Below are 7,990 nucleotides of genomic sequence, written 5' to 3'. Positions count from 1 at the left end.
AACAAGATTCAGCAAAGCGGCATTGATTTCGTATGACTCCGCACTAGTGGCGGGAGCAATCACAGTACTAATAAAATCATTATTATTAGTATTCGAGAAGTCACAAAGTTTGGTGTTTTCATTCATGGTGAATTCGGCAAGCAAGCAAGCACATAAACAAAGAGAAGGCGACAAAAAGGGGCGAACGAAAAGGCGAACGAAAAAGGCAAATTGGTGAAGTGGAGGAGAGGGAAATGAGAGGCAACTGGCAAACAAAGTAAATGCAAGAGATGAGTTTGTCACACCTACTTGGATGAGTTCTTGACTTGATCTTCCTCCCCGGCAACGGCGCCAGAAATTCTTCTGCTGTGGCAACAAAAGTCCTTCCCTGCGCTTAGGAATTCTTCTTGTTACTTCTCTGGTTTGCGTCGGTTTTTCCCTTGAAGAGGAAAGAGTGATGCAGCACAGGAGCAGTAAGTATTTCCCTCAGTTTGAGAACCAAGGTATCGATCCATAAGGAGGGTCTCGTCAAGTCCAAAGTACCTGCGCAAACACAAACAAGCTTGCACCCAACGCTTCAAAGGGGTTGTCAATCCCTTCAAGATTGTTTGCAAAGTGAGATCTGAAGGCGGAAAGAGCAAGGAAGTAAAAAGTGTAAGGCTGAAAATATGGTGTGGAGTAGACCCTGGGGGGCATAGTGTTCACTAGAGGCTTCGCTCAAAATAGCAAGTATTACGGTGGGTGAACAAATTACTGTCGAGCAATTGATTGAACCACGCAAAGTCATGACGATATCTAAGGCAATGATCATACATATAGGCATCACGTCTGAGACAAGTAGACCGATACTTTCTGCATCTACTACTATTAATCCACACATCGACCGCTATCCAGCATGCATCTAGTGTATTGAGTTCATGACGAACACAGTAACGCTTTAAGCAAGATGACATGATGTAGAGGGATAATCTCAAACCAATGATGAAAACCCCATATTTTTACCCTTGATGGCAACAACATGATGCGTGCCTCGCTACCCCTTCTGTCACTGGGTGAGGTCACCGAACGGTATGAACCCAAAACCAAGCACTTCTCCCATTGCAAGAATCATAGATCTAGTTGGCCAGACAAAACCCACAACTCGAAGAGAATTACAAGGATATGAAATCATGTATAAGAGAGATCAGAAGAAACTCAAATAAGATTCATAGATAATCTGATCATAAATCCACAATTCATCGGATCTCGACAAACACACCGCAAAAGAAGATTACATCGGATAGATCTCCATGAAGATCATGGAGAACTTTGTATTGAAGATCCAAGAGAGAGAAGAAGCCATCTAGTTACTAGCTATGGACCCGTAGGTCTATGGTGAACTACTCACGCATCATCGGAGAGGTCATGGTGTTGATGAAGAAGCCCTCCGTGTCCGAATCCCCCTCCCGCAGGGCACCAGAACGTGCCCCAGATGGGATCTTGCGGAGACCGAAAAATTGCGGCGGCGGAAAAGTACTTTCGATGATCTCCTGATTTTTTGGGAATTTTTGGGAATATATAGGCGCAACCCCTAGGTCAGGGGACGCTCAGGGGGCACACAAGCCTGGATGGCGCGGCCTCCCCCTGGCCATGGGGTGGGGGATTGTGGGGCCGCTGGGGCTCCCCTGCCTTGGCTCCCAAGCTGCCCGATCTTCTTCCGTGCCAGAAAAGATATTTTCGGGGATTTCCTTCCGTTTGGACTCCGTTTCAAAATCACCTCTGAAAGGGGTCAAAAACATGGAAAAAACAGGAACTGGCACTTGGCACTGAGTTAATAAGTTAGTCCCAAAAAATAAATAAAAGGCATGCAAAACATAAAAGTTTGACAAGATAATAGCATGAAACCATAAAAAATTATAGATACGTTGGAGACGTATCAGTGTCGACCTCGCATCCGCCGACACTGCCCTACATGATCAAGGCATCTATGTAATTTTCCTACTATTGCTATGCTCGGTTTGCTGGGTTCCGATGGATTATGAGATTATGTTCAGATTGTGATGAGTTATATATTTGATTATCCTTTTATATTATGTTCTTTTGTGATTCATGCATGTTCTCCGTTGCCTTTTATTGCTTTGGCCGAGTAGTAGATTGTAACCCCAAGAGGGAGCGTTATGCATGATTGTGGGTTCATGCCCCCTGATGTCTAGCTTGAGTGAGAGAAACATGAGACTAGGGGATGTGTTATTGCCAGCAGGGAGAAAACAACGGTGCTTGTGACCACGGATGCAAGGATTGTTTACCTTACGCATAGTTCGTTAATGCAGTTGTCTGTTGCTTTGAGTTTACACTATGGGTGGGGCTCGCAACTTAATACCAGCGAGATGTTCTGGATAGATATCTCAAGGTGGATGATTAGTAAGTAGGTGCTAGTGAATAAACGGTCTACTTGTCTTGGTGTACTGCCCATTACTATTGAGCCTCTAACTTTCAAGTAGCATAATTAGCATTGCGGTGCGTTTATAATTCTATCAATTGCCCAGCTGTAATTTGTTTACCCAAGCATAGTTGTTTATCGTCTTTTGGGAGAGAGATATCACTAGTGAACATCACGTGACTCAGGTCCATATCACCACCATTGCTTAGACCTCCACCATTTACCGCTTTTATTTACTTTTCTGTTGCAATCACTATCACTATTCCAGCTTGTGTTTTGATCCTTTGCAAACTACAAGGCCGGAGAGATTGACAACTTCTCTGTACTCGTTGGGAGCAAAGTTATTTGTTGTGTGTGCAGGTCCGCGTCTTATGCTAGCGCCAGAGCAGCGGACACCTACTTGTTGATCCTCGGAGTCATCCTGGTTTGATAAACCTTATAGTCTCCGTGTAAGGGAAACTTGATGCTCACTACATCTCCACCTTCCACTTGGGGTAACCAACGAGGGGCGAGAAGTATATTCATCAACTCGTCATCACGCGGTAGTACCGTGGTCATCAACAATGGCTAATGTGAAAGACATGATCGATTTTATGCATAATGGTGGGAGGGAAAGTTCATTGAGAGAAGAACACTCCCCCTATGTCCATGCCTACACCTAGAGCTAGATATAATGATGAGTGTGGCGTGGTGTGCCTAGTTTCCATACACATTGCTTGAATCAATGATATTTAGCTCATGCCTTAACTCGCGAAACCTTGCTTCATCTAGAGGCTTCGTGAAAATATCTGCAAGTTGCTCTTGTGTGTTTATGAAGAGGACCTCAATACCTCCATGCTTGATATGATCTTGAATGAAATGGTGACTAATATCAATATGCTTGGTCTTGCTATGTTGCACCGGATTGAGAGATATCTTGATAGCACTTTAGTTATCACATAGAAGAGGAACTTTGTCATAAGAGACACCGTAATCCTTGAAAGCTTGCCTCATCCATAGTAATTGAGCACAACAACTTGCGGCAGCTACATACTCGGCCTCGATGGAAGAAAGTGACACACAGTTTTGCTTCTTCGAAGACCAACTTACCAAAGAGCAACCAAGGAATTGTCATCCTCCAGAAGTTGACTTCCTCCTGACACAGTCTCCAGCCCAATCTGAGTCAGAGTAACCTACTAGATTAAAGCTTGCTCGTTTGGGTACCATAAGCCAAGTTTTAGGGTATGGGCCAAATATCGAAAGATTCGTTTGACTACCGCATAGTTGCTTTTCTCTGGTGCAGATTGAAACTGTGCACAAATTCCCACACTCAACATGATATCCGGTCTAGATGCACAAAGGTAAAGCAAGGATCCAATCATGGAGCGATATACCTTTTGATCCACTTCTTTACCATTGGGATCATTGACCGGGTTCACGTCCTCTAGCCGGAACCTCTTGAGCATGCCTTCAGTGTACCTAGCTTGTTTGGTGAACGTTCCTTCTCTACCTTGTTTGATTTCGAACCCAAGAAATAACTTCAACTCTCCCATCATAGACATCTCAAACTTCTCGGTCATTAGTGCAGCAAACTCTTCATTGAAAGATTAGTTAGGAGAACCAAAAATAATATCACCAACATATGGTTGGCATCTGAACAAATCCCCTTTGACCTTTTTCGTAAAAAGGGTGGGAATAATTTTCCCAATTTCAAACCCACGATCTTGCAACAACTCGGTAAGGTACTCATACCACACGCGTGGGTCTTGTTTAAGGCTGTAGGGTGCCTTCTTGAGTTTGTATACATGAGTGGGGAACTTGGAATCCTAGAATCCCGGGGGTTGTTTGACATATAGCAACTCATTTAAGGGACCATTAAGAAATGCACTCTTCACATCCATTTATTGCAATTTGAAATCATGGTGAGATGCAAATGCAAGCAGCATGTGAATAGATTCAAGACGAGCAACAGGGGCAAAAGTTTCACCATAGTAGATGATACGTCTCCAACGTATCTATAATTTATGAAGTATTCATGCCATGTTTACAATAATTTATATGATTTTGGTATGATTTCATTAGAACCAACCCGGACTGACATTGTTTTCAGCAGAACTACCATGGTGGTGTTTTTGTGCAGAAATAAAAGTTCTTGGAATGGGCTGAAAATCTACGAAGAATATTTTTGGAAAATATAAGAAATAGTGGAGCGAAGAGCGGGGCCACGAAGTGGATGAGGAGGCCACAAGCCTGCTAGGCGCGACCATCCCCCTAGGTCGCTCCCCTCTGGCTTGTGACCTCCTCGGGAACCTTCCTGACGTGAGACCGACGCCAAAATTTCCTATAAATTCCAAAGCCCACCAAAAGAAACCTAGATCGGGAGTTCCGCCGTTGCAATCCTCCAGAGCCATGAAAAACCAATCTTGGTCCTATCCGACACCCTGTCGGAGGGGGTCACCATCATCGGAGACCATGGAGGAGGAAGGCGGTGGGGCCATCATCACTAAGGAGGCCAAGGACCAGAGGGATAACCTCTCCCTCTCCTTGGGGGGAGTCCATGGAGGAGTAAGCACAAGGGGGAGACCCTCTCCCGCTCTCTTCCGGTGGTGTCGGAGTGCCACCGGGGAACCATCGCCGCAGTGATCGTCTTCATCAACATCACCTTCATCACCATCCTCATCTTGTTTTAGCGGTCCACTCTCTCGCACCCCGCAGTAATACCCTACTTGAACATGGTGCTTTATGCCACATATTATGATCCAATGATGTATTGCTATCCTATGATGTTTTCAGTAGATTTCCTTTGTCTTATGGGTTGATTGATGATCTATATTGGTTTGAGTTGCATGCTTTATTATTGGTGTTGTCCTACGGTGCTCTCCATGTCGCGCAAGCGTGAGGGATTATCACTGTAGGCTATTGCAATACGTTCATGATTCGCTTATAGTGGGTTGTTTGAGTGACAGAAGCATAAACCCGAGTAGGTGGGTTGTTGCGTATGGGATAAAGGGGACTTCATGCTTTAATGGTATGGTTGTGTTTTACCTTAATGATCTTTAGTAGTTGCTGATGCTTGCTAGAGTTCCAATCATAAGTGTATATGATCCAAGTAGACAAAGTATGTTAGCTTATGCCTCTCCCTTATATAAAATTGCAATAATGATTACCGATCTTGTTAACAATTGCCTAGGACAATTTCGCACACCGACCCATCATTATTCCACAGTCTCTATTTGTAATATATTGTAATATATTCTAACTTCATTATAACAGCACCTATTTTTATATTTTAGTTCTGTGATGTCATGCAAAGCTACTCTTTTCATACCCACAAAGTAGTTTTATTTCTCATTCCTAGTTGGAAGCAAACGTTCGCGTACGTACAGTTGTATCAGTGGCAGATAGGACTTGAGAGAATATTGCTCTTACCTTTATCTCCTTATGGGTTCGACACTCCATACTTATCACTTCCACCTTTGGAAATTGCGACGATGATTCCTTACTTGGGGATTATCAAGCTCTTTTCTGGCGTCGTTGCCGAGGAGCAATAGCGTGGGGTTGATATTATCGTGTGTGCTTGTTTGCTTTCTTCACTAAGTAGATTTTGTTTTCCCCTTTTTATTTATTTAGTTGTGGTTGAAACACAAAATAATAATTAATGAAAAATACAATAAGAGTTACTTGCCTCTTATGGCTAAGAAGTTTTCAAAAAGAGAAGTGATTGGACGGTTGTGCATTGGAGAAGTGAGGATCAACCTTGAACACTTGTGTTCATTCTCATGGAAGCAATGTAGATTTTTTCATGGAAGTTTCTCAACAATAATTACCCCCTTGTATACATCCATTGTATTATAAAAATAATGTGCCAAGATTTGCCTTTAGGATGATTAGATTGCTTGTTTGGTGTGTGCACTGCAAAAACAGAAACTTTGGTTGTAGTGCGTGAATTTACATTTTTTACTGGAATGTCAAAAGTTTCTGAAATTTTTACACAGTACTTCTATGCAATTTTTTTATTTCTTCCTAATTTTTCAGAATCTTTTGAGTTACATAAGTATACCAAGTTTCCAGATTGCTACAGAATGTCCTGTTTTTGACAGATTATGTTTTCTATGCATTGTTCTCTTATTTTGATGAATCTATGGGTTGTACCGGGGGTATGAACCATGACGAAGTTGTACTAATGTAGATATAATGCTAATATTAATTTGGAATGAGTTCACACCAGTACTTAAAGTAGTATTTTGCTTTATTATACTAACAGATCTCATGAGGGTTTTGTTAAGTTTTGTGTGAATGAAGTGTTCGAAGATCGAGGATGTATCGATAAAAGAAGAATACAGAGAGACAAGAGTTCAAGCTTGGGGATGCCCAAGGCACCCCGAGTAAATATTTCAAGGAGGCTCAAGCATCTAAGCTTGTGGATGCCCCGAAAGGCATCCCATCTTTATTCTTCAACAATTATCGGTATACCTCGTTTTTTTGTTTTCTTCACATGATATGCATCTTTAGTGTTTTTGTTCTCCTTTTATGCACCCTTCTATTATGACATAGCCCTTCATTGGCTTTGTAGAATGCTCTTTGTGTTTCACTTAAATCTTTTTAATATGGCCTTATAGAATGCTTCGTGTGCTTCACTTATATATTTTGAGCTTGGATATTGGCTGATCAATACTAATGGTATAATTCTCGATGAACATCACTTATATATTTTATAGTATGGATAAAATCATCATCGGAATTAGGCTTGGAAGAGCATCATTGAAACAACCATGCCTAGCTAAAAGGCATTAAAGAAAAGCGCTTGTTGGGAGACAACCCAACACTTTTACCTTCTATTTTTATGAGTTCATATGATTAAGCTAATGTAGTAATCATGTTTTGTGTCTTTTATTTCAATAAAGTGACAAGTAAAGCCTTTGGGGTGACTCACGAGATGAGTAGAATTAATGCTGAACCAAAACAGAAACTTTTGACTCCAGTACATGAATTTTAATTTTTTACTGGAGCGTGATAATGATCTGAATTTTTTACACAGTCTCTATATACAAATTCTTATGGTTGTCCTAAGTTTTCAGAATTTTTATAGATAGGTAAGTATGGCTATACTACAGATCTTCACATACTGTTCTGTTTTTGACAGATTCTGTTTTGCATGCATCGTTTGCTTATTTTAGTGTTCCCATAGCTTATATTCAGTAATATAAATTATGGGAATGATAGAATACAGTAGGAATAATGTGGTAACAATTATGAATCTTTTATTGATAGTACCTAAGTGAATGATCTCTCTTTATTACACTAACCCTTCTCACGAAGTTCCGTTAAGTTTTGTGTGATTGAAGTTTTCAAGCTTTGGGTGAGACACCGATATGAGAAGAAAAAGGAGTGACAAGAACCTAAGCTTGGGGATGCCCAAGGCACCCCCAAGGTAATATCCATGGAAGACTCAAGTGCCTAAGCTTGAGGATGTCCCGGAAGCATCCCATCTTTCGTCTCCAACGCTATTGGTAATCTTACTTAGAGCTATATTTTTATTTGTCACATAATATGAGTTTTGCTTGGAGCGTCATTTTATTTTGTTGATTTCTGTTAGGTGTTATTTATAATTTT

This window comes from Hordeum vulgare, chromosome 7H, assembly GCF_904849725.1.
Source record: "Hordeum vulgare subsp. vulgare chromosome 7H, MorexV3_pseudomolecules_assembly, whole genome shotgun sequence".
NCBI classification, from domain to species: Eukaryota; Viridiplantae; Streptophyta; class Magnoliopsida; order Poales; family Poaceae; genus Hordeum; species Hordeum vulgare.
This window is presented reverse-complemented; position numbering follows the sequence as displayed.